The sequence below is a fragment of the Leptonychotes weddellii genome, chromosome 1, assembly GCF_054177405.1.
Source record: "Leptonychotes weddellii isolate Sample4059 chromosome 1, ASM5417740v2, whole genome shotgun sequence".
In the NCBI taxonomy this organism is placed as follows: domain Eukaryota; kingdom Metazoa; phylum Chordata; class Mammalia; order Carnivora; family Phocidae; genus Leptonychotes; species Leptonychotes weddellii.
In genome coordinates this window covers 114457385-114480780 of record NC_138369.1, presented here as the reverse complement: position 1 = coordinate 114480780, position 23396 = coordinate 114457385, and the positions used below count along the sequence as shown (strand labels likewise).

At 35.3% G+C, this 23396-nt stretch overlaps 1 protein-coding gene and 1 long non-coding RNA gene across 2 annotated transcripts in view; one reads left to right on the top strand and one right to left on the bottom strand.

Annotated features, from left to right (window-relative positions):
- Positions 1 to 22292, top strand: part of LOC145723347 (uncharacterized) — a 24867-nt gene extending 2575 nt beyond the window's left edge. Inside the window, exons 3-4 of the long non-coding RNA XR_014148270.1 lie at positions 927 to 1092; positions 21972 to 22292. This is a non-coding gene — a long non-coding RNA (uncharacterized LOC145723347). The remainder of the gene's footprint in view (positions 1 to 926; positions 1093 to 21971) is intronic.
- PIK3CA (phosphatidylinositol-4,5-bisphosphate 3-kinase catalytic subunit alpha) overlaps positions 1 to 23396 on the bottom strand; it is an 85268-nt gene that overhangs the window by 60695 nt on the left and 1177 nt on the right. The window lies entirely within an intron of this gene.

Sequence of the window (23396 nt, the reverse complement as noted above, 5' to 3'; positions counted from 1 at the left end):
GTATTTTCCTTTCTTTTTTTTTTTTTTTGAGAGAAAGTGCAAGCAAACGTGGGGGGGGGGTGGGAGGGGAGAGGGAGAGAGAGGATCTTTTTTTTTTTAAAGATTTATTTATTTTAGAGGGAGAGCAAGCGAGCGTGCACATGCGCCGGAGAGGGACAGAGGGACAGAGGGAAAGAGAATCTCAAGCAGGCTGCCTACTGGGCACAGAGCCCCACTCGGGGCTTGATATCACAACCCCGAGATCATGACCTGACCTGAAATCAAGAGTCAGACGCTTAACCAACTAAGCCACCCAGGCGCCCCAGTATATTGTTTTTTCTTAAACATCCTTTATTAGGTTAAGGAGATTGCCTTTAATTCCTACTTTGCTGAGGGTTTTTGAGTTTGTATTGAATTTTGTCAAATACTTTTCTGCATCTACTGAGATGGTCATACAGGTTTTCAACTTTATCTTAGTAGCATGGTATATTACATTGAATTGATTTTTGGAAGTTAAACCAACCTTGCATTGCTAGGATAAATCCCACGTAACTATGATGTATTATCCTTTTTATACATTACTAGATTTAATACGCTAATATTTTGTTAAGGATTTTTGTGTCTATGTTCATGAGGAATATTGTCTGCTCGTTTTTGTTTTTGTTTTTTTTTCTCGCAATGTCTTTATTTAGCTGTGGTATCTGGGTAATACTGGCCTCATAAAATGAGTTGTGACATTTTCTACTCCTGTATTTTCTGGAAATCTGGGTAGGACTGTTATTTTTAATTCCTCCGTTGCTTGCCAGAATTACTAGCTATGCCTTTGGGGGCTGGATTTGTTGTTGTTGTTGGAAGGTGTTAAATTACTAATTGAATTTCTTTATAGAAGTCTATTTAGATTTTGGTTTTTCCTTCCTTTCTTTTTTAAAAAGATTTATTTATTTTAGAGAGAGAATGTGAGTGAGTGTTGGGATGAGGGGCAGAGGGAGAAGAGAATCCCAAGCTGACTCCATGCTAAGCACAGAGCCCAATGTGGGGCTGGATCCCAGGACCCCCAGATCACGACCTGAGCTAAAACCAACAGCTGGATGCTTAACCAACTGCACCACCCAGGTACCCCAGATTTTCTATTTCTTCTTGAGTCCATTTTGGTCATTTGTATTTTTCACGGAATTTGTCCACTTCATCTAAGTTGTCATATTGGTTACCATATAGTTGTTCATGATATTCTTTTATTTTTAAGTATCTATAGTATCTTTAATACTATCCATTTTTTCATTTTTAATATTGTTAGTTTGCATTTTTTCCTGATCATTCTAGTTAAAGGTTTACCAATTTTATTCAATTTTTTAAAGAACCAGCTTTTAATTTCATTGATTTTCTTTCTATTATCTATTTCCTTGATTTCTGCTATGATATTTATTATTTCCATTCTTCTATTTACCTTGGGTTTAATTTACTTTTTCTTTTTTAGCTTCTTAAAGCAGCACATTAGATATTGATTTTAGACCTTTCTTCTTAGAAATAGATCTTTAAAGCTGTGTCTTAGCACTGTTTTAGCTATATATTGAATATTTTCATGTTGTATTATTTTCATTCAGTAAAAGTATTTTCTGATTTGCCCTGTGAATTCTTCTTTCACCTATGGGTTACTGAGAAATACGTTATTTATTTTCTACACATTTGGGGATTTTCCTTATTTCTTTCTATCCTGATTTTTTTTTGGCATTGATTTTTAATTTAATTCCTTGTGGTTGCAGAACACACTGCATAATTTCAATTTCCTCATATTTATTAATACATTTTGTTTGTGGGTCAGTATATGGCTCATCTTGATGAATGTTTCAAGTCCACTTTGAATGTGTTGTTGGGTATAGTTTACTGTAGATGTCAATTACATTGACTTGCCTTACTCAAGTCTTCTTTATCTGGTTTTTCTGCCTACTTATTCTATCAACCGTTGAGAGAAGGTTACTAAAATCTCCAACTCTAAATGTAGAATTATCTATTGCTCCTTTCAGTTTTTGTTAGCTTTTGCTTCATGTATTTTGTGTTTCTCTTACATTTATATATACTTAGAATTTTTATACTTTCCTGCTGTATTCATTTCTTTATAATTATGAAATGTCCTTCTGTGTATCTAGTATCACTCTTTGTTTTACAATATATCTTCACGGATATTATTATAGTCACTCTAACATTCTTATGCCTGTTTTCTATGGAGGAGAATCACCCAACCTCATCATGCTGTCATTAATGGAAGATCCAATTATTTTAATGATGAAAATTAAATACAAATTTAAAAAGGGAATATAATGGTAGACTCAGAATATATTTTTAAAAAGAAAATGTTGATTATAATTCTATACTAATAAAAATATGGATTAAAAATATATGTAAATATACTTTCCTTTATCCTCTTCTATTTCTCCCCCTAGAATTAGTCACATGCTCTTAACACTGGCCGTACTTTGGAGGGTAGGATATGATTGGGAAGTTAGGAGATGGAAATGAATATACAAAATGGAAACCGAAATTTGCAAATAATGATTTGTCTCCTCCTTTATTATACTCATTTTCTTTCCCTTGTTTAACTCCATTAGTATTGTACACCAACACAAATGAGAAGAATTATTGATTGTTCCTTGTTATTCATAACATGAATGGAGTGTGAATCTTTGATTATTAAGCCCGAATGAAGTTTCTGGTTTGGGATATATATTATTTAGTATGCCAAGGAATAGCTTTCTATTCATATTTTACTAAGGTTGTGTGTTTTTGTGGGAGAGAATGTGTGTGTATATGTGTGTTACTGATAATCCTAAAGTTAAAATGATCCACTGTATTTCTAGTATAAATGCCATTTGATTGTGGAGTGTGCATGTGTATGTTTTCACGAACTACTGAATCCATTAGCTAATACTTTAAGATGAATAATACCTGAAGTGAGGCAGTTCTGTAGTTTTCTTTGTGTGTGTATGAGATAGAGCCTTTAATATAGTGTAAGAAGTTTTATAATAGCTTTTTTTTTTAAAGATTTTATTTATTTGACAGAGAGAGATACAGCGAGAGAGGGAACACAAGCAGAGGGAGTGGGAGAGGGAGAAGCAGGCCTCCTGCCGAGCAGGGAGCCCAATGTCGGGCCCGATCCCAGGACCTGGGACCATGACCCGAGCTGAAGGCAGACGCTTAACGACTGAGCCACCCAGGCGCCCCATAATAGCTTTTAATATACTGAATGTTTAAAAGAAGAATAATGAGGGGACACTAGCCTTAACAGACATTAAAGCCAAAAAACAGTATATATAATATTGGCTGATGCAGATCCAGGGAACAGAACTGACTACAGAAATGAACTCAAGTAGTTGCTGCAATTTTGTATGGGAAAAAAACCAGAATCTCTAAGTAAAGTAATAGGATGTATTCTTTAATAGATGATCCTGGTAGAAGTGACTAGCCACTTGGAGGGGGGGAAAAGTTTAATTTTTACTGCTTTAAGATAAAGAAAACTTTAAAATGTTCCTGTATAACATAAACAACTTGAAGGAATGGAAAAACATATCATATTCTTGTATAGGAAGACTTAAGTTCATAAAGATGTCCATTCTCCCTTAAATAATTTATACATTTAACATGATATCAATTAATACTAGTATGATTTGTGTGTGCAGAATTTATCATGCTGACTCTAATGTTCAAAAATAAAAATAGAAATAACAGCAGAAAATCCAGGAGAAATTAGGGGAGGGGGAAAAAGAAAGGAGAGAAAAGGGTCTAGTCCTACTAGATATTAAAATATATTATAAAAGCACAATAATTACAATAGTAAGATATAGCTCATAACAGGTCACACCAATAGAACAGAAAATTTAAAAATAGACACAGAATGTATTATATAATAAGGGTGTCATTCCAAATCAATAGGGAAAAGACCATTTGGAACAACTGGCTGGACACTTAAAGAAAAGAGTGGGTTCCCTATTTACACCTTACATTGAAAGAAATTCTCCTTAGAATAATAATCACAATGTAAGGATAAAACATAAAAGTACTATAAGAAAACATGAGATGATCTTTTTTCATATATGTGAGGAAGTCTTTCCTAAGTGAAATTAAGATGCCATAAAAAGATGAATAAATCCAACTACACAAGAAACAAAAATTACTTCATGTAGGGGAAAACTACCATAGGCAAAGACAAAAGATAAACTAGTAAAAATTATCTGCTACTCATATAACTGACGATGGGAGAAATCCCTACAGTATAAATAGGAACAACCCAATAAAAAACGGACAAAAGCATATGAACTGAGAGTTCATAGAAAAAGAAATATAAGTGACCAAAAAACATATGATAATTACACATCTTTATTCATAATAAAAGGTAAATCAAGTGATATATTTCACCTACTGGATTTTAACTAAAAAAACTGCTAAAACACAGAGCAAAAAGAAATATATTGAAAATTAAACAGATATATGAGTCAGAGGTCCAACAACCAAACATTTATTATTCCAGAAGAAATAAGAGAAAAATGGAGAAAGAAAATTAAAGAAATAAAGAGCATCTGAGCTGGAGAGACTTTCATGTTTAGATTAAAAGAGACAACTGAGCGGATTAATGTAAAAAAAAAAACAAACAAAAAAAAACCCAACCAAAACCCTCCATACTAGACAAAAAAGATAAAGATAAAAGCCTAAAAGCATTCACAGGGGAAAATAGGTAATATGTAAAGGAACTGGCAACACTCTTCTCATCAATAATAACAGTAGTGAATACTGTACACCTCAAACTAATATAACACTGCATGTTAACTACACTGGAATTAAATTAAAAAATAATCAGTAGTGAAAAACTCTGCAGTAATTAAAGTCTGCTGGAAAATAATTTGACCAGGATTTCTATACTCAGCAAATATCATGTGTAAAGAAAAAATAAAGGTATTTCCATGGGTTTTACTTCCATGAACTGATCCCGAGGCACCTGATTTATTACTCTAGCCAACCAAAGATGGAGGTCAAGAAAGAGGAAAATATCCTATACAGAAATGGTGGAACTGACCCAGTGACCAAACAATATAAATAATAAGAAAAAGCAATTCTAGAGTAAAGTTTTATCAATTGTAAGAAGTAATAAACCCCAGCTAGCAGATGAAATCTATATGGCCCAAGTAAAAAATATTCAGGACAAAGAATACAACTGGCTCTAAGCAGCAGATAAAGGAATTGAGAAGTTACGTAGTCTTAAAGACACATATATGAAGAATGTATATGATTATTTTCACAATAGAAAAAAAGGCAACTGGAAACTTTAGGGAAAAGCCCCCCAAATATACAATAAAATCGTGCTCAAAATGTGAAACAAAACAGCACAATTTTGAGCAATTTGTAGAGCGTATGAAAAGAGGAACCATGTGACTGAAATGCTAAAAATATTCTTTGTATGGTTCATGATGTTGAACACAGAGAAAGAAATCTAATCCTAGTGTTCTACTTAGTTGTGGAATAAAACATTTTTACATAATCATATTCATGTAAATAGTATTTGTTTCAACTATTAAAATCTACCTACAGTCAAAACATAAGCGGGTTAAAGTATGGTTATAATACAGAATGTAAATGTTACCATTACTTGACAATGTAAAAATTATACAGTATGTGGTGAAAGGGTAGAGACTTGAAAGGAAAAATGGAGTAGTATCATTGTCTAACATTGTGTGGAATCAGGACTATTACTGAAAGTTGATGTGATAGAAAATGGAGATTTGAGTATGTTCAAAGTAGAAAGACTTTTGTTCAAAGACAAAAGCTAAAGAAAGGGAGAATGGAAGGACAGTGTGATGCTGATTAAACATGGTAACAAAATTAAGAAACAACAAAATTTCAAAGTGAAATTAAAATGCTCAAATTTACTTTAATAATCTTCAAGTCCAGTGGCTATTCATAGAGGGAATTTTTCAATTCTCAAATGCTCCTATTATTTACCAATGCATATTTCAGCTTAATATTGGGGTTATTATAGATATTTGTTTTTTATAAATATCTTTGAGACACTGACTGAGGAACTCTATTTGGAAATCTTTATAAGATATAACAGTTTTTGAAGTGTTTAATGTATTTCAAAGTATGGTACCCTAATTTCCATTTTCTTGATTTCAGTTCCAGAAATATTGGCAGAAAGAGTAAAAAGCTGACAGCTGGGTGTAAGGATATTACAAGATGACTCTAATTATCTAAAATGTTTCTTTTAAAAGAACAGTTGCTACTAAGTATTTCATTGCTAACATTTGGTTCAAGCCATAGATACATGTATTCTATGGCATACTGGATCTGAACTTTGCAGCTGGTGGTTGATTTCCATCAACACCTTAAGGCTGAAGTCTATAGTAAGGCTAAACACATTTAAACTATGAAAATGGAGCTTTAAAAAATATGGTGGAAACCTACTTGAATACTTAGACATATATAGCTTTTTGTCTTAACTGTTGCAGAATAAAATGTTACCTGCGTAAATGTCAGCTGAATTTAATTAAACCAGCATTTGTGGAAACCCCATTAGGTACTATTAATATGGTTTCTGCAAGGGATACAAGTAAGCATCACAAAGTAGAGCACAGGAGGTTGGATGTGAAACTGAAAGACAAACAGTTTAATATCTAGTAATCAGTTCTTGCTCTGGAGGAATAGGTTTTATTTTATAAAGAATGAATATGATGAGAAAGTTTATTAAAACGCCTTCTGGGGGCACCTGGGTGGCTCAGTTGGTTGAGCGACTGCCTTCGGCTCAGGTCATGATCCTGGAGTCCCTGGATCGAGTCCTGCATCGGGCTCCCTGCTCGGCAGGGAGTCTGCTTCTCCCTCTGACCCTCCCCCCTCTCATGTGCTCTCTCTTTCATTCTCTCTCTCTCAAATAAATAAAATCTTAAAAAAAAAAAAAAAAAAAAAAACGCCTTCTGCCCCAAACATAATCAACTGATAAATGAGTGGAGGGAGCTAAAAAGGGGGTGTGTTTGTGTGTAATTTTACTGTGACAGTCTACCTTAACGGTAAGGACCAAAACAGAAAAGAAGCCAGGTATCTTGGGTGTGTGAATCTCAAGTCTATACTTACAAGCTGGGTAACAGTAAGCAAACACTTAACTTTTTAAGACCTCATTTTCCTCACTGAAAAATGGGACTAATCACTCCTTCCCTGTCTTCTTCATTGGATTGTTAATTATATGACACATATTTATTAAGCAGTTATTATGGACCAGGCTTATGCTAGAGGTACAAGATAAATAAAATGACATCCCTGACTTCAAAAGGCTTATAACCTCTGAAGGAAGACAGATGTGCAAATAAGCAAGAAAAACTTAGTACAGTGTGTATGTGCTGTAAGAAACAGAGGCTATAAAAAACAGAGGAGGGAGAGATTGACTCTGGTTTAGGAGAGTGGGTCCAGGAATACTTAATGCAGATTACACAGAAGCTCAAGACAGTGGGTCAGGTCACGAAGTTATTGGGTAGGAGCAGCCACCGGGATAGGGGCTCTGAGCAGCAGAAACAGCACAAGCATGGTGAGCACAGAAGTTCAGAAAGGCCTAGGTGAGTTTGAGGCAGTTCACAATGGCTAGATTGCAAGGTGTTCAGTGAGGGAAAGTATAGAAACTCCATACAGGAAAGTAGGCTGCTGCCAAACTGTGATAATGACTGTAAATTAATGAGATTGCACTTTATTCCAAGATCATTTTTCCTCAAAATTCTGTCCTGGGATCACATGTAAAGGACCAAGAGTAGGAAGCCTTGTTAAAATGCATGTTCCCAGGCCCACAAATGCACTGAATCAGATTTTTTAGAGTCTGAGATAATTTACATTGTAACAAATCCCCCTGATGACACCCAAAGCTTGAGAAGCAGCAATGTAGGCCACAAGGAATTACCAAGCTTTAAGCAGATCAATTTTGTATTTTAGGATGAGTGATATTTTGGCAAAAGTGTGGAAGCAGTGTCAATCTCTCCCCTGTTCTCTTCCACAGAATCTATTTATTATAGCACATTCATGAAATTCTGCTAGTTATTTACATGTCTGATAATTTTGGCAGCAGTGTGGAAAGTAAAAGAAAAGTGGAGAGACTAGTCAGGGTACTTCAGTGAAACACGGAAGAACTAAAATAAGGCAGTGACTATGAGAAGAGGTGAAAATGAAATCAAAAGACATTTCTCCAATAAAGAAATACCCAAGATTTGGTGATTAGTCGGATTTGGTAGTTCAGGGAGGATAGAATAAAGGTTAACAGAAATTTCTAACTTAGCAAGTAATGATATTATTAAAAGGATCATATGAAATAGAATTGTGAAAACATTTTGAAAACTGGAAATCTAAGTGTAAGATATTATTAATCAGGTTCCTTTCTAGAGCACTTCCCACACTTCTCCTTTTCTTAACTTAGATGTGGATTGTTTTCATATTTCTTTTAATGTAAAAGTAACTCACGCTTATTATAGAAATTCATTCACTTAAATACTGACTGAAGTGTCTATTACGATCCAGGACTGTGCTCTGTGCCTACTTAAAATGCAACAGTGTATGGATGAACAAAGAAAACAAAACAGTGAAAAACGCATCTGAGACAACCATTACTACCCTTTATGATGTTCTCTCTTACGGCTTTTTTTCTACGAATATTTTAGTTTGTTTCTTTGGTTTATATAGTTTTGCTCATATAGTATAATGATTTTTTTTAAAAGATTTTATTTATTTATTTGACAGAGAGACACAGCGAGAGAGGGAACACAAGCAGAGGGAGTGGGAGAAGGAGAAGCAGGCTTCCCACGGAGCAGAGAGCTTGATGCGGGGCTCGATCCCAGGACACTTAATGACTGAGCCACCCAGGCGCCCCTATAGTATAATGATTTTTATCTTGCTTTCACTTCAGAAACATTTCCTCAAACTACTGTAAATTCTTCATAAACAATAGTGTTCTATACCACCTATTTCTATGGGAGATATAGCAGTTTACTTATAGAATACTTAAGCTGTTTTAAATTTTTCATTGTTATATATAATGCTGCAAATGAAATTATGGGATCACAAGGTATGTTAATTTTAAAGGCACAAAAATTCCTGACTTGCTTTCCAAAAGGGTTCTATCAGTTTAGACTGCCAAAAGAAATATATGAACAAGCACATTTCATGGTACCTTCATCAGCAACAAAACCATTAGAAAAAATTTCTTGCTAACTCAAAAAGTAAAAATATATCACTACTTCTTAAAGTTTCCCTTCTTTGATTATCTGTCAGGGAGAAACATTTTCCCATTTGCTTTTATTTTCACTTTAGTAAATGAACCTGTTTTCTCAAGTTCTTTGCTCATTCATGTACAATGACTTCGTGCTTTTGAAAGCATTTGTAGAAAGACCCTAAAATTTAAAGATAAACATTTCGCTTTCTGCAACTGTGAAGCTGGGGAGATCTCAGCCTGGCCCAGTGCATGGGATCTCATTGGTCTCCCAGCCCTTCAACCTTTCCTTCCCTGAAGCCCCCCAATAAAATGGTTTGATCCAAATAAATAAACTAGAGAAAACCTCTCTGCTACATATTTACAAATTTCTAATCCTGCTCTGCACATCTTCAGTTTGTTCATTAGTACTGGGGGAAGGGGGGTGGGAGAAAAGGACATAATAAGTGTCAATGTTCTGAGTCAAATGTAATCAACTTCCCTTCCTGAGTCCTTCATGCAGCAGGCAGTTCTTTAAAGTTTGGAAGGTATTCCCCCATCCACATAAGTATCTTATGAGACTAGCATAAGGATATTTACTCTATTTCATTTAACTCTTCAATTTACCTGGAATTTATTTTGGTATATAAGATGACATAAAGACTCAAACTTATTTTGAACACTATTTAACACCCTCAAAAACATGCACTGAATGTCTTCGTTTTTCTACTAATTTCCGAGGATTCTTTTATTATATTTAGCATATCTGTTTTTGAGATCTCGATTCCCTTTTACCAACTTTACTATCAATGCTATGTCAGTATCCAACTCTTTTATTTAGTTTTATAGTATGTTCTGTTATCTATTAGGGCTATAGTGGTTAGTTCTCTGTCACTGTTCTTGGTTTTTCACTTATCTCACTTTTTTCCTCTTTAGTCTCTTGGACAAAACTAAGAATCATCTTATTAATTTCTCAAACACATTTTTAAAAAATCAGAATTCTGCTGAAGCTGTAAGTTAACTTGAGAAAAATGGGTATTTGTAATAGTTGGGACTTCCCATTCAGGCACATGATATTCTTCTCCCTGCACCACCCCCCCGCCCCGCCTGTACCCCAGTAGTTTTCAGTTTCTTCTTTCTTAAAAGATTTTATTTATTTATTTGTCAGAGAGAGAGCGAGCGAGCACAAGCAGGGGGAGCAGCAGGCAGAGGGAGAACCAGGCTCCCTGTGGAGCAAGGAGCCTGATGCGGGACTTGACCCCAGGACTCTGAGCCACCCAGGCGCCCCTCTACCATACTTTCTAAATGACTACTGCTATTATAAAGGTGAACTACTGAATTTAAAGTATTTGCCTTAAATCTAGCTACTCTATATTCTTATTAGTTGTAATAACTTCTCAGTTGACTCTTGGTTTTCCTGGAATGTAATCATACCACACCAAAAATGAGATTGTGCAGTTTTTCAGTATTTATTCCTCTTTGTTCTATTTCATGTCTTACTATATTGGTCAGAACTTCCTGAAAAATGTTAATATAATAATGTAGTGATAATGGGTTTCTGAGTTTTTAATAGTCGTTGCTTCTCTAATGTTTCACCATCAATTATTATTTTAGCTTTTAGTTTGATATGTTTTGTTAGGGAAATTTCTCTTCATTCCTGGCTTTTAAAGAGACAAAAGGAAATTATTAATTTCTTTTCCATGTTTGCTGATATGTTTATTTTCCTTATCAGATTCATTGACCTATGCATTATAAAATTTCATATTTAGCCATCTTTGCATTCTTAGATGCTTGATAATCGTAAAGAAGACTTAATGTACTGTTGAATTATTTTTATTTCTATCTTGTTCATAGCTGCTATTTGAGTTCTACATTCTTAAAGTTTGCACAAGCTCACTTCTGGGACACAGCACCCTGGAACTATCTCTTTTAGTCACTAGCCATCTAGTGACAACTCTCCAGGCTCATAAAACCTAAGTGGCTTGTTCAGGGTCACGTGGTTGGCAGGCAGGTTAGATATTCTGGTTCTGATCTAGAATTATAAGCAGATGTCCCATTTCACTGCGCCAACCCTTTCTTCTCCCCCAGTGTGAGAGAGATCATGTCTTCTTGGCCCAGTAGTCTTATCTTCTGGCCAGCTAGAAAGATTGGCACATGGCAGTGCAGGTTACACTTTTCTCTTTCCAAGGCTCTAGGGGAAGTTCTACCTTCCTGCACAGATCAGATAGGACATTCAAAAAGTGGGTGTCTGTACAAAGGGAATGAGTATTACATAAGGAGGTCAGAGTAACATGTAGATCTGTCCCCTTATTTATATGTCCTATCTTTTAGTTTTTCCATTTCTCTAGGCTCAAGAGTTAGCAGAAACCGGGGCGCCTGGGTGGCTCAGTTGGTTAGGCGACTGCCTTCGGCTCGGGTCGTGATCCTGGAGTCCCGGGATCGAGTCCCGTGTTGGGCTCCCTGCTCGGTGGGGAGTCTGCTTCTCCCTCTGGCCCTCCCCCCTCTCATGCTCTCTCTCTCTATCTCATTCTCTCTCTCAAATAAATAAATAAAATCTTTAAAAAAAAAAAGAGTTAGCAGAAACCTACTCAGAGTTTTCATAAAATAATTCTGCATAGTATGGCTGAGTTTCCTTTAGCAAATCCATCTATATACATATAAAAGAAGGGATGGGAGAAAGGAAAGAAACATAAATAACGCTAAGTCCAGTGGTCACATCAGGACCAGATGTTGTGAGATAGCTGTAATTTCTAATATTCTATTTCCATACTGTTCTAAAATGACTTAAGACTAATTCATCTGGGGTATGAAGCAGATTTTTCAAAAGCTTCAAAATTTGAGCTGAGAAAATATGATCACTGCATGTATATTTATATATAAAAAATAAGTAACTAAGTATTAAAGATTTTTTCCCAGTGATGCAATAAACTTGTGCTTAGCCGTGTGCTAGACCCTGGGTATTTAGTGGCAAACAATACACAGTCTGGACGTACAGAGTCAAAATTTTCCTTGAAAAATATCTTAAATCACCCATAAATTACAATGGACACATTTTTTGTATACCACCTTGTACAGAAACATTTTGCATAAAGATAAAATATATTTACAGCAATCTAGAACATGTAATAAAATTATATGTGCAATATATAAAATATGTATTTAAAAGGGTGTGAGTTTATGCATGTGCATGTATGTACCAGAGAGGATGCACAGGTATAGGTGGCCATATCTGCAGGTCATCTTGCAAATCAACACAATTGCTCAGCAAGTCTAAAACAGCAGTTTCTCTTCCAGCACTGGAATAAATTGCTGTTTCTTTGGTTAAGCACTACAGGTCTGGCATTAGAAGCCATGTTGTATGAATATTACATATGACTAACAGAATCACACTCAACACTGTGAGATGTTCACTACACACTGAGATCAGTTGAGGTGACAGAGATTCCCATCTTTAATCTCATGTCTATTCTGAAACAAAAGTTCAGTAGTGGGATGTGACTACATATTTAAATGATTACTTTTGTCATGATTTTACTTTTGGCTGAGTGTACATAGTTGAATTCACGTAAATTAAGTGTGATGAGACTCCACTGTACTGATTAGATGTGGAACTTGTTTCCTACTGTGTGTAGTGGAGAGACTACATGTGTACGGAAGTGCTATTGTGAGGACTAAGGGAGATAACATATGCAAAGTCCATAATATTCCTCTTTCCCAGATTCATGATATTAAAGTTTGGGTTTGAGGTAACTCAAAGTATACATTTAGAAAATCAAGGAAATTTTCTCACACAGGTTGTCAGCTATGACTCTCCATGATGCCATTTTAAAATAAGTAGTTAATTCTTAACTTCAATGCCTAGGTTAATCATAACCACATAGTACGGCAATAAACTCTTGGTCAGTACTAGAGCAGTCCACTGCCGTGTTTTATTTAGTTTTTGTTTTTTTCATTGCACATACCATTCCTTAAAAGAGATTAAATTCTATAGAGTTTTACAAGTATAAAAAAGGTTTAGAAGTATGCTTAATGATTCTTTAAAAAGTAAAAAATGAAAATTTTGAATAACTGTGCCCAAATTATAGATCCTTTCTAAAGCAATCTCCATATAAATTAATAATAATGATATATATATAGTTTTAAAAAGTACATGGATTTTATTGTTACTATCAATCTGGTATGAGAGATACAGGTGATGGGGTCATCAGATTGAGAAGAATAAGTTATGGTGTGGGACCATCAAGAGAAGTCTAAATTGCTAAAAAGTAGAAGGTGAGAAAACAAACACATATATTTACCAAAAATTTAAATATGAACTACCAGTCTGTCTCATTTATGTAAGGTGCCAACAAGATGCTGCTGCAAAAACTTGTATCAGTGATGCTATATAGGTAACTTAGTAATTAAAGGCAAAGAATTAGAGACTGAACTCATGGAAAAATCAAAACACATGGCTGCCTTCCTTATTTTCACATAAATGACTTCTAGTTTTATACAATTTCCAATGAGTGTAAACTGGGTATCAAAATCATATACAAAAGAGTATATTACATACAGTATTTACTCTTTTTGTGTAGATTTTGATACACATAACAAGTGTAACGGGTGAGATACAAGCAGCTTTAAAACATGACGAGAGTTCTATAAAAGCCATGTAACATAGGGAATATGTGACAATATGACACCACTATGGTCTTTAGTACATGGAGGACAGGGAAAAGAAATGCCTAGTAGCTTGAAACAAGTACTGCTTCAATGGCAGAGTGCTATTAAGATACCTGCTGGGGATTCTGAGATTCCAGGAATTCACAGGGAAAAATAATCCATAAGAAGATCAGACTAGATGTGAAAAATGTACACCCATTTACTTGGTAGCTTCCGTCCATCAAAACCTCATTCGTCTCAAGCTAAATCTCCATATGCTGACTTCTCTTAGGAGTAGGTATGAAACAGAATTCAGGTTCCTAGAGCTAGAATGAAATTTTAAGAGTTGTAACAGAACAAAAAGCAAGCAGTGATCAAGAAGTTTGTTAGAAGGCAACCTTACTGTTCACTCTCCAGAGACTGGATCCATTAGTAAATCCTCAGAATGGACAAAATTCAATTCACTACAAAATGTTAAAGCCCCCAAATAAATTGATGAATATGACATAGTTTGTGCTCTCAAGGAGCCTATAAATATTTACTGAGTGCTTACTACATGCTAGGCACTGTTCTAAATGCTTTAACGTATTAGTCACTTAATCCGCATTACAATGTTATGATGTAGGTACTGTTATCATCCCTCTTTTACAAACAAGGAAATGTGTATTAACCCAGAGAATATTTAACCCAGACAGGTTAAATAACTTGCCCTAAGCTACAAAACTACTAATCTCAATAGTATGGCTCCATAGCACATGTTCTTAACCATTATGACATATATTTTGGAGAAAGAAAAGAAAATTAAAGAAGCCTAAGTACACTGACCATATTTTGTGGATATTCTAAGACTGTCCTAACTTCAAATACTCTGTCCTATTGTCAAGTTACTTACCCTCATTTTGGTTGGGAAAAAGATTATTTGCAAGAGAAATGTACTAATTTATATGCCTGATTGTTATACTCAACAAAAAAGACCACAGCTGTGCTTTAGTAGTTGTACATTAGTAGATACATTTAGCTACACATTAATAGTGCCTGTGAACATAACATGGCTGTAAAAAATGCTGCCTTTTATTGCAAAGAATTAGTCAAAATTATTCAAAGTGATTTTGAAGAAATCTGGAGCCCCATAATATCACTAAGAAACTTGAAATTTGGTCATTTTTAGTGAAGAGAAAACAACCAACCAGTCTCCACACTAATTTTATAGTGTTACTATATTACTAATATTCCAAACTACTTTGAGTGTTACTACCATTATAATTATCAAGTATAGAAGCTGCTTCGGAAAAGTCATGTTCAACTTTTACAACTGCTATATAGTTAGAGAAAAAATACAAATATCTCCTTCATAAATATATTAAGATGCTGCCTATTGGAGTCTCAAATGCAAATAATAGCTATTAGATTTTAAGAAAATGTTCATATGGAAAATAACTTTAAAATGTTACTATTAATATTTATGATAAGTAAAAAATGACAGTATGAAACACAGTTCTGTCATATATGGTTTGATTTCAGATTGGCCTTTAGTAGTCCTACTTTCAATCTTTTCCCCCACAATTTTTCCCATTAATGATGCTTTATATTTGATGATGTGCTCTACAAATCTATATTCACAGAATAGTAGCTTACTTAGCAAAAAACTCCAAGATTTTAATTTTTGCACCTGCCAAGAAGCTAACCTCCTAAAGAAAACACACACACACACACACACTCTTCACTCACTTTTAAGCTAGAGGCAATTAATTGTTTCAAAATGCAATAGTACTTTCAGGTCTAGACCTGAAATAAGTCCACCAGAAAAGTACTTGGAAAAGTACGATCTCTAAAGAAAAATAAGCCACAGAAATGCGCTTAGCTTTGTTGAAAAATGAGTACATACTCAAAATAACTCTAAATAGGGGCGCCTGGGTGGCTCAGTCAGTTAAGCGTCTGCCTTCAGCTCAGGTCATGATCTCGGGGTCCTGGGATCGAGCCCGCATCAGGCTCCCTACCCAGCATAGAGTCTGCTTTTCCCTCTCCCTCTGCCCCGCTCGTGCTCTAACAAATAAATAAAAATCTTAAAAAAAAACAAAACACTAATATCTCATAACTTGAACAGTTTGCCGGTTAAAAAATATTCAAACCCTACAGGTGAGTAATTTGAATATTTACAGAAACAACAAATCAGTAGCATAAATACCAATGCTTCCCAATCAAGAACAATGATTTTTGTCATCTTTCCTTATATTTGTCTGCACAAAAAGGATAGATCTAAAAAAAAAAGAGGCTTACTGTGCCTCTGGAATTATATTCCTAAAATTAGAACACATTTTCTGAAAACCATCTAGTGGGATGGGTCACCAAAGGAAATTGTGGAACATACTTTCCTAGAAGTCTTTAACAAGTAAGGATGGTGACCAGCCAGGGTGCTGTGACAGGTTTGCTGGCCTTCATAACCCTGGCAACTGGTGTGCAAATGGATGACCTACTCTCAATGCTTGTTGTCATGAATGTCACTGAATGTTGTCAGTCATTCAACTGTTCTCAGTGCCAGTAACCAAAATGGCCACGCAGGCAGTAAGTTTGATTCTCCAAAGTCACTGATGGTTTCAGAAAGAAAAAAAAAAACTTTCCAGTCCATTCTTTTCTGATGGCAGCTTGTCTATGCCACAGAATTTCACACAAGGGACTTCAAATATGTAAAAATTTATAAACAGGCAGACAAAAAGATTTTAGTTTCTGAAAATACAACAAACTGATACAGACTGTCTTCACTTTTTAGGGAATGGCTTACTTACTTTTCCCTGAAATAAAAAATAGACTTTATTTTATTTTTTTAAAGATTTTATATTTTATTTATTTGAGAGAGAGTGAGAGAGAGTGCGTGCACAAGCTGGGGGAGAGGCAGAGGGAGAGAGAGAGAGAGAAGCAGGCTCCCCGCTGAGCAGGACCCTGGGAATCATTACTGAGGCTAAGGCAAGATGCTTAACCAACTGAGCCACCCAGGCGCCCCCCAAAATAGACTTTAAAATACTAGGAATCTCACAGAATTTTGGAATTGTAAAGAACATTAGAAATTGTGTAGGTAAAAGGAACAAGTGCTAAAAGGTGAAGATCTAAAACCAAACAATTAATAGTTTAATGTGGAATTCAGATTTTAGATTTCTAATCCAATGTTCTTTTCACCATAGCACACAGCCTCTCCTTAACATATTAATCTTTGTTAAAAATATCTCCAAATAGCAATATAAATATGCAACTAGTTAACAAGTTAACAACTTACAGAAAAGTGTTTCTGATATACTTCAGGTCTGTACTCAATAAATGATCAACTAAGATTGGCCCAGAGCAATTTACTTACTTTTCAGATAAAGTATATAGCTACACACTGATAAAAAATAAGAAAATTATTTTGATTCTCAATTATGATTCTACTGCAAAAGTATCAACGCATATTGGCCACTTACTTTTAGGCACTATGCTAGGTACTGAAGATAACAAGAATGAACATGGTTTCTTCCTGTTAAAAAATTTATGCTTAAAATTATCTTTATAATATTGTTTTAAATTTCTATAGAACTTTGTAAGATGCATCTCTCCATTGAGTCTTACTAACTCCTGAGTTAGTATTGAGTTTGGCAAGAGAAATTATGATCAGAGTATATGATTCTATCCTGTTGCAGCTTTTTTTCAAATCACAACACTGACTTTTTTGACTTCCACTACACAAATATTTAAAATCTGGGGGCGCCTGGGTGGCTCAGTTGTTAAGCATCTGCCTTCAGCTTAGGCCCTGATCCCAGGATCCTGGGATCGAGCCCCGCATTGGGCTCCCTGCTCGGCAGGAAGCCTGCTTCTCCTTCTCCCACTCCCCCTGCTTGTGTTCCCTCTCTCGCTGTCTCTCTCTCTGTCAAATAAATAAATAAAATAAAATAAAATAAAATCTGAACTGTACCAGTTAGGTAGGATCTGTAAGAATTCTCACTATTTTTTTTAATCCCACCTTTATTTCAAATGGTAATGCTGGCTTTGATACAAAGACTCCTTCGTAACAATTCCAAGTATATGGTAAGAGTTACTAAAAATTTCTAATAAATGACAATTTTGATAAATTATCAAGGTAGCTACTAAAATAATATAGAAGAAATGAGTAATTGTTAGGCTAAATATGAAATATGTTATTCTTGTAGTAGATATAAACTTAGAATAATGATTAGTATGAATACATTCTTCCTTATTAATTTTATGTAATTTGGGATCACTTAAATTATCTCATTAATTATATAAGTTACTTAGCAAGCAACATAATACAATTCCTATCCTATCAATGAAGAGAAAAGAGGCAAAAATTTGATATATCTGCCTCTTCTTCCCCATACACAAACACAAGGTAGCAGTTTGGGACTGGAATTTAGTCCCTTAGCCCTCTATATCAGAGGTCTATAATTTACACTAAAAACAGCTTCACCTTAAGAAATATTAAACTTGAAAAAGCTCTAAGCTACCATATTTATTATAAACTTACAAATTCTTTATTGGCACATTTTACCTTTAAACTCCCCAAACTATGTATTTGGGGAGAGGGAGAAAGAGCACCTAAAAATTCCTTAACAAGGATCAATCAGTTCACAGTAATACTTAATAAAGTATTAAATGTGAATAAGATAGAGCTATAAAACATTATTGATATATCTAAGGTTTAATAACCTTTCCCAGTGATGGAAATCTCAAGTCTTCAAGTCGAATCCTCAGACTTCACTCTGTGAAGTATTAAGTATTAGTATTTCTTTTTTATGCCCTAACATTTTAGTTTCTCCTCTCCAATTTTTAATTTTTATCATAGTATTTTTCCCCAATATAGTTGGTAATAAAATTCACTCTATTTTTTTAATTTTTTAAAGATTTTATTTATTTCTTTGAGAGAGAGAGAGCATGAGGAAGGGGGAGGGGCAAAGGGAGAGAGAGAAGCAGACTCCCCTTTGAGCAGGGAACCCATGTGGGACTCAATCCCAGGATCCTGGAATCATGACCTAAGCCGAAGGCAGACGCTTAACTGACTGAGCTACCCAGGTGCCTTAAAATTCACTTTAAACATAAACTTAAGGGAAAACTCAGGCACACCAATTTGATTTATATAAAAATAAAACTGGTATCAAGAAACTTCAGCAAAGAGGGGCGCCTGGGTGGCTTGGTCGTTAAGCGTCTGCCTTCAGCTCAGGTCATGATCCCAGAGTCCTGGGATCAAGCCTCGCATGAGGCTCCCTGCTCAGCAGGAAGCCTGCTTTCCCTCTCCCACTCCCCCTGCTTGTGTTCCCTCTCTCATTGTCAAATAAATAAATCTTAAAAAAAAAAAAAAAAGAAACTTAGCAGAGGTATTATTACACTGCATGTAAGGTTACTCTCTATTACTAAATAAAGGCTAAGATAACTATATATTTAAAAACATGGCTTCCAAATAGAGAAAAATATCAATAATTTCAGTCTGTTGATATCTGAAATTGCTATCTGACATCAAGAGCAATTTTATCTTATGGATTTGGTCCTGACCAGAGGTATATTTTATGCATCTCCTAGAAATTACTAAATAATGATCCCTGAATTTTAAGCTTTGGTGAACAGAGAGTTCACCAAAATTTCTGGGTCTTCTTTTATAAATCACCCTTAGTTTTAATTTGTCTCCTTTTGGAATGGTCAGGTCTGATTTCACTTATCTTTGGAGATGGTATAAGGTTTCCAGACTCTCTCCTCCTTCATTTTATTTACTATAGATGTATTGATAGCTTGGCACTTGATATTCTGTCATGGTTGAAACTTCTAGGCACAATTACTTCCCAAGTAGGCTAACACCTGGTGTTTGACAGTGCAATGGGGTTCTAAAAAAATGAAACTAAAAGCCAGTGTGGTTTTGGTCCCTAGTTACACCTGTGTGTGATGCTAGCAGTTAGCAAAGTGGCAAACAGGATTACATTAACTATGTCTTTCTGTTACCTCAGATAAGTCCACTCATGAGATCTAACACCTCCTAAGGGGAAAGGAAATGAACATTTATTAAGTAATACAGGACAAAAACTCTCTTGAATCTATATTTCATTTAATTCAACAATAACAACTCTACTGATAGTAATTACTCCCATTATGCAGATTAGGAAATCTGTCCAAAGTAATCCTGCCAGTAACTGTAAGAGCCAGGTACTGAACCAAGGAGCTTCAGATTCCAAAGCCAGTATTTTTAGTACTTATAAGATTTATTTTTTTTAAAGATTTTATTTATTTATTTTACACAGAGAGACACAGCAAGAGAGGGAACACAAGCAGGGGGAGTGGGAGAGGGAGAAGCAGGCTTCCCGCTGAGCAGGGAGCCCGATGTAGGGCTCGATCCCAAGTCCCTGGGATCATGACCTGAGCCAAAGACAGATGCTTAACGACTGAGCCACCCAGACGCCCCAGTACTCATAAGATTTTAAGGCTAGACCACTGAGGAGCATGTAGAGCACCTGGTACAATCTCTCTGTGTTACCGAAGAGGAAACAGAGGCCCAAAAAGATTGAGACTTGCCTAAGGACCTAATGCTTCTGGTGAAACTGGGATTTGAATTCAAGTCTCCTGATTTTCAGTACAGTTCTGTGCATAATAATGATCCTTATTTTTGCTTGTGTGTGTGTTTGGGGTTGAGTCATGCTTGGTATAATTTATACATAATTTATAATGTCTTGACCCTCCAAATGAAATTATATGCGTGTCAAGTTCAGAGATATACATTTTTAGTGACCAAAGATATTAAATGTATTTGGCAGGAATAAAAACTTAATTGGTATTTGTAAATTATTACATGTTGTAAAGAAATCTGTTGCCAATATACTTATTTATTCAGTTAATAAGTGCCTATTATGTACTGGCTACTGTGCTTGGCAATAAGAATACAACTGTGTATAAAATAGAAGGATTCCCTATCCTTCTCATGGAATGTATATCCTGATGGAGGATACAAACAAATAAATAGGCAATTACAATGCAGTGAGTCAATGCTATGACAGTGGGAATACAAGATGCTATGGGAACAGGAAGCAGGGATACCTAACCCAGACTAGACTTTTCGAAGGAGGCGGTATGAAAGACGAGTAGGAGTCAGCTAGTTAAGGAAGAGGTATGGAGTGCGCAAATATTTCAGGAAGAGCACTTGCACAAAACATCAGGGAAAGGCCAAGGAAGCTGTGGGAGGAGAAATGAACCTAGAGAGACAAGCAAGGACCAAATCATACAGGTCCTTGAAAGAAAGGGCTTTATAATCTTATCTATTACTATTACCTGGGGAACTTTAAAACAAACAAACAAATCACAGATGTCTGGGTCCTATCTCAGACCAATTACATCAGAATCTCTGGGAATGAGACCCTGGTACTGGTATTTAAAAAAAAAAGCTAACTAGATGATTCTAATGTGTAGCCAGGATTGAAAACTACTGTTTAAGCTATATAGGGAATTTAAAATATATACTTATTACTGGAAATAAAGAAAAAGGTGATCTTAATAAGTAATTAACTTCTCTGGCCCTTAGGATGAAGCAGGTTAGAGGTAGCTTGATATAGTAAAATGAGTCAGAAAACACTGGTTTTGTCAATGAGTCTGTCACCTAACACCTGTGACCCTAGATTAAAATGTCATTTCTCAGAGACAGTAATACTGCCTGCCTACAGGAGTGCTGTAACTCAAGACAACACTTAAGAAAACAGCTTGATAACTGCTAATAAAATATGAACCACAATATTCCACGATTTATGCTGCTAAAAGTGCACAATTTTAAAGATCATAAATATTTTTACCAAAGATGAGATCTTTTATGATGCTTAAGGAACGCATTTCACTTAAAGAATCACAACTATCTTGGAATTCAAGATATTAAAATAATAAAATAGAGAACCGATCCTTTTAATGCTACTCTACTTACTAAAGAGATGAACTGGGATTAAGTTAGCTCTTTTCAAATAAACAGATCAACAGAGCAAATGCCCTTTAATGGTAACAACAAATGTTAAAACTCTTTGTTCAGTAAAGGGCTCTAATCAGGAAAGTTACACACAAACTGTTTTAGGAAAAATGTTATTATGATCTATCTTCTTAGCAAGTATTTTACTTATAAACCTAGGTGTTTTGTTTTGTTTTTAAGGGACTACTTATTTGGGATGGAGAGGATCTTATCCTGACAGGAAGGAAGCTCTGCCTCCAGAAGGACTGTTCCATACACAGAGCCAGGCAAAGTCACTGTTCTTTCAGTCTTCCTTTTACATATATCCAGCCCCATGAGAATATACACATTCATGCAGTAATCTTCCAGTTCAAGTACAGTATTGTATCGAGTGACATCTTTCATGCTATATCCAATTTATTTAACATTTAAAAACTTTATATAAAAACACTGTCCTGCATTTACATGTGATTCATTTTTAATTCTTCAAATAAAACTGACAGAAATGCCTTTCAAACTTTATACTTGCAGTCAATTGGATATTAAGTTAATATTCATTTACTTTCTTGCTATTTCCTCCACGGAGCTATTACTATTATGATGTGCTATCATTTCTTTCAATCACCTATCTTGTGAAGAAATTTTATAAAGATAAAAAATGCACAAGAAACTTTTGAAAAAAGTTATGGATGACATTTTGATTTCATCGCAAAACACGAGACAAGAAAACTTAAAAAACAAAACAAGCACCAACACACACACAGACACACACACACACACACACACACACTCTCTCTCTCTCTCTCTCTCTCTACTGGGCCCTCTTCAGATAATTTTGGTTGATGACACTGCAGAACAGTTAATCTGATAATTGAAATTTTCCATAACATGTGATGGTTAGCTAGAGATCTATGCTGTCAACCAGAATTCAACACTTCAGTTAAAAAATCTTAAAACTTGAATACACAGACATACTAACAAATTCTTACACTGCAGTTGCTTCAAGGGCCTCTTAATAAAGACATAAAGTATTCTGATTTATCTAAATTAAATTAGCAACATGGTATCTTAAGTATTTTTCAGGTCTTTTCTCAACATCATCACACAATCCAGCATAAAAGCAAATTTGTAAACAAATACCTCAGAGAATCTATTATCTAAGGAGGAAAGCATGCGACCAATACTGCCTGCAGTGGTTCAAATGTGGCCACTGAAATCATCCGACTTGAGTTACCAGGAGTTTATCTACCCAAGTTTTCGAGGGGTTCTCCCAGGCCCCAAAAACTAGATTGAAAACATCATCTCGAAAACCCATGTACCGAATGTGCACAAAGGCGCTGGAATGAGGAAGCTTTTCTAAAACGAAATCACAACTCTTATCATTAAAGAATATGCGGGCTGTTTTCCTCAAAGCCCCCCTTGTTGCGCTCCCTTATCCTTCGTATAGCTATGTAAACAGTTCCCTAGTTATTGACATCTAAGAAAATGGCTTTCAATTCCTAAGTCTGGGAACTAGCCACCATCACCACTATTCCTTTAGCATCCTAAAATAAACCCCTCAAGCCGCGGTCAAAACACAGGCTGAACGTCTGGTGTTTACATAGTCCAATCCTGGGCGTACCCTAC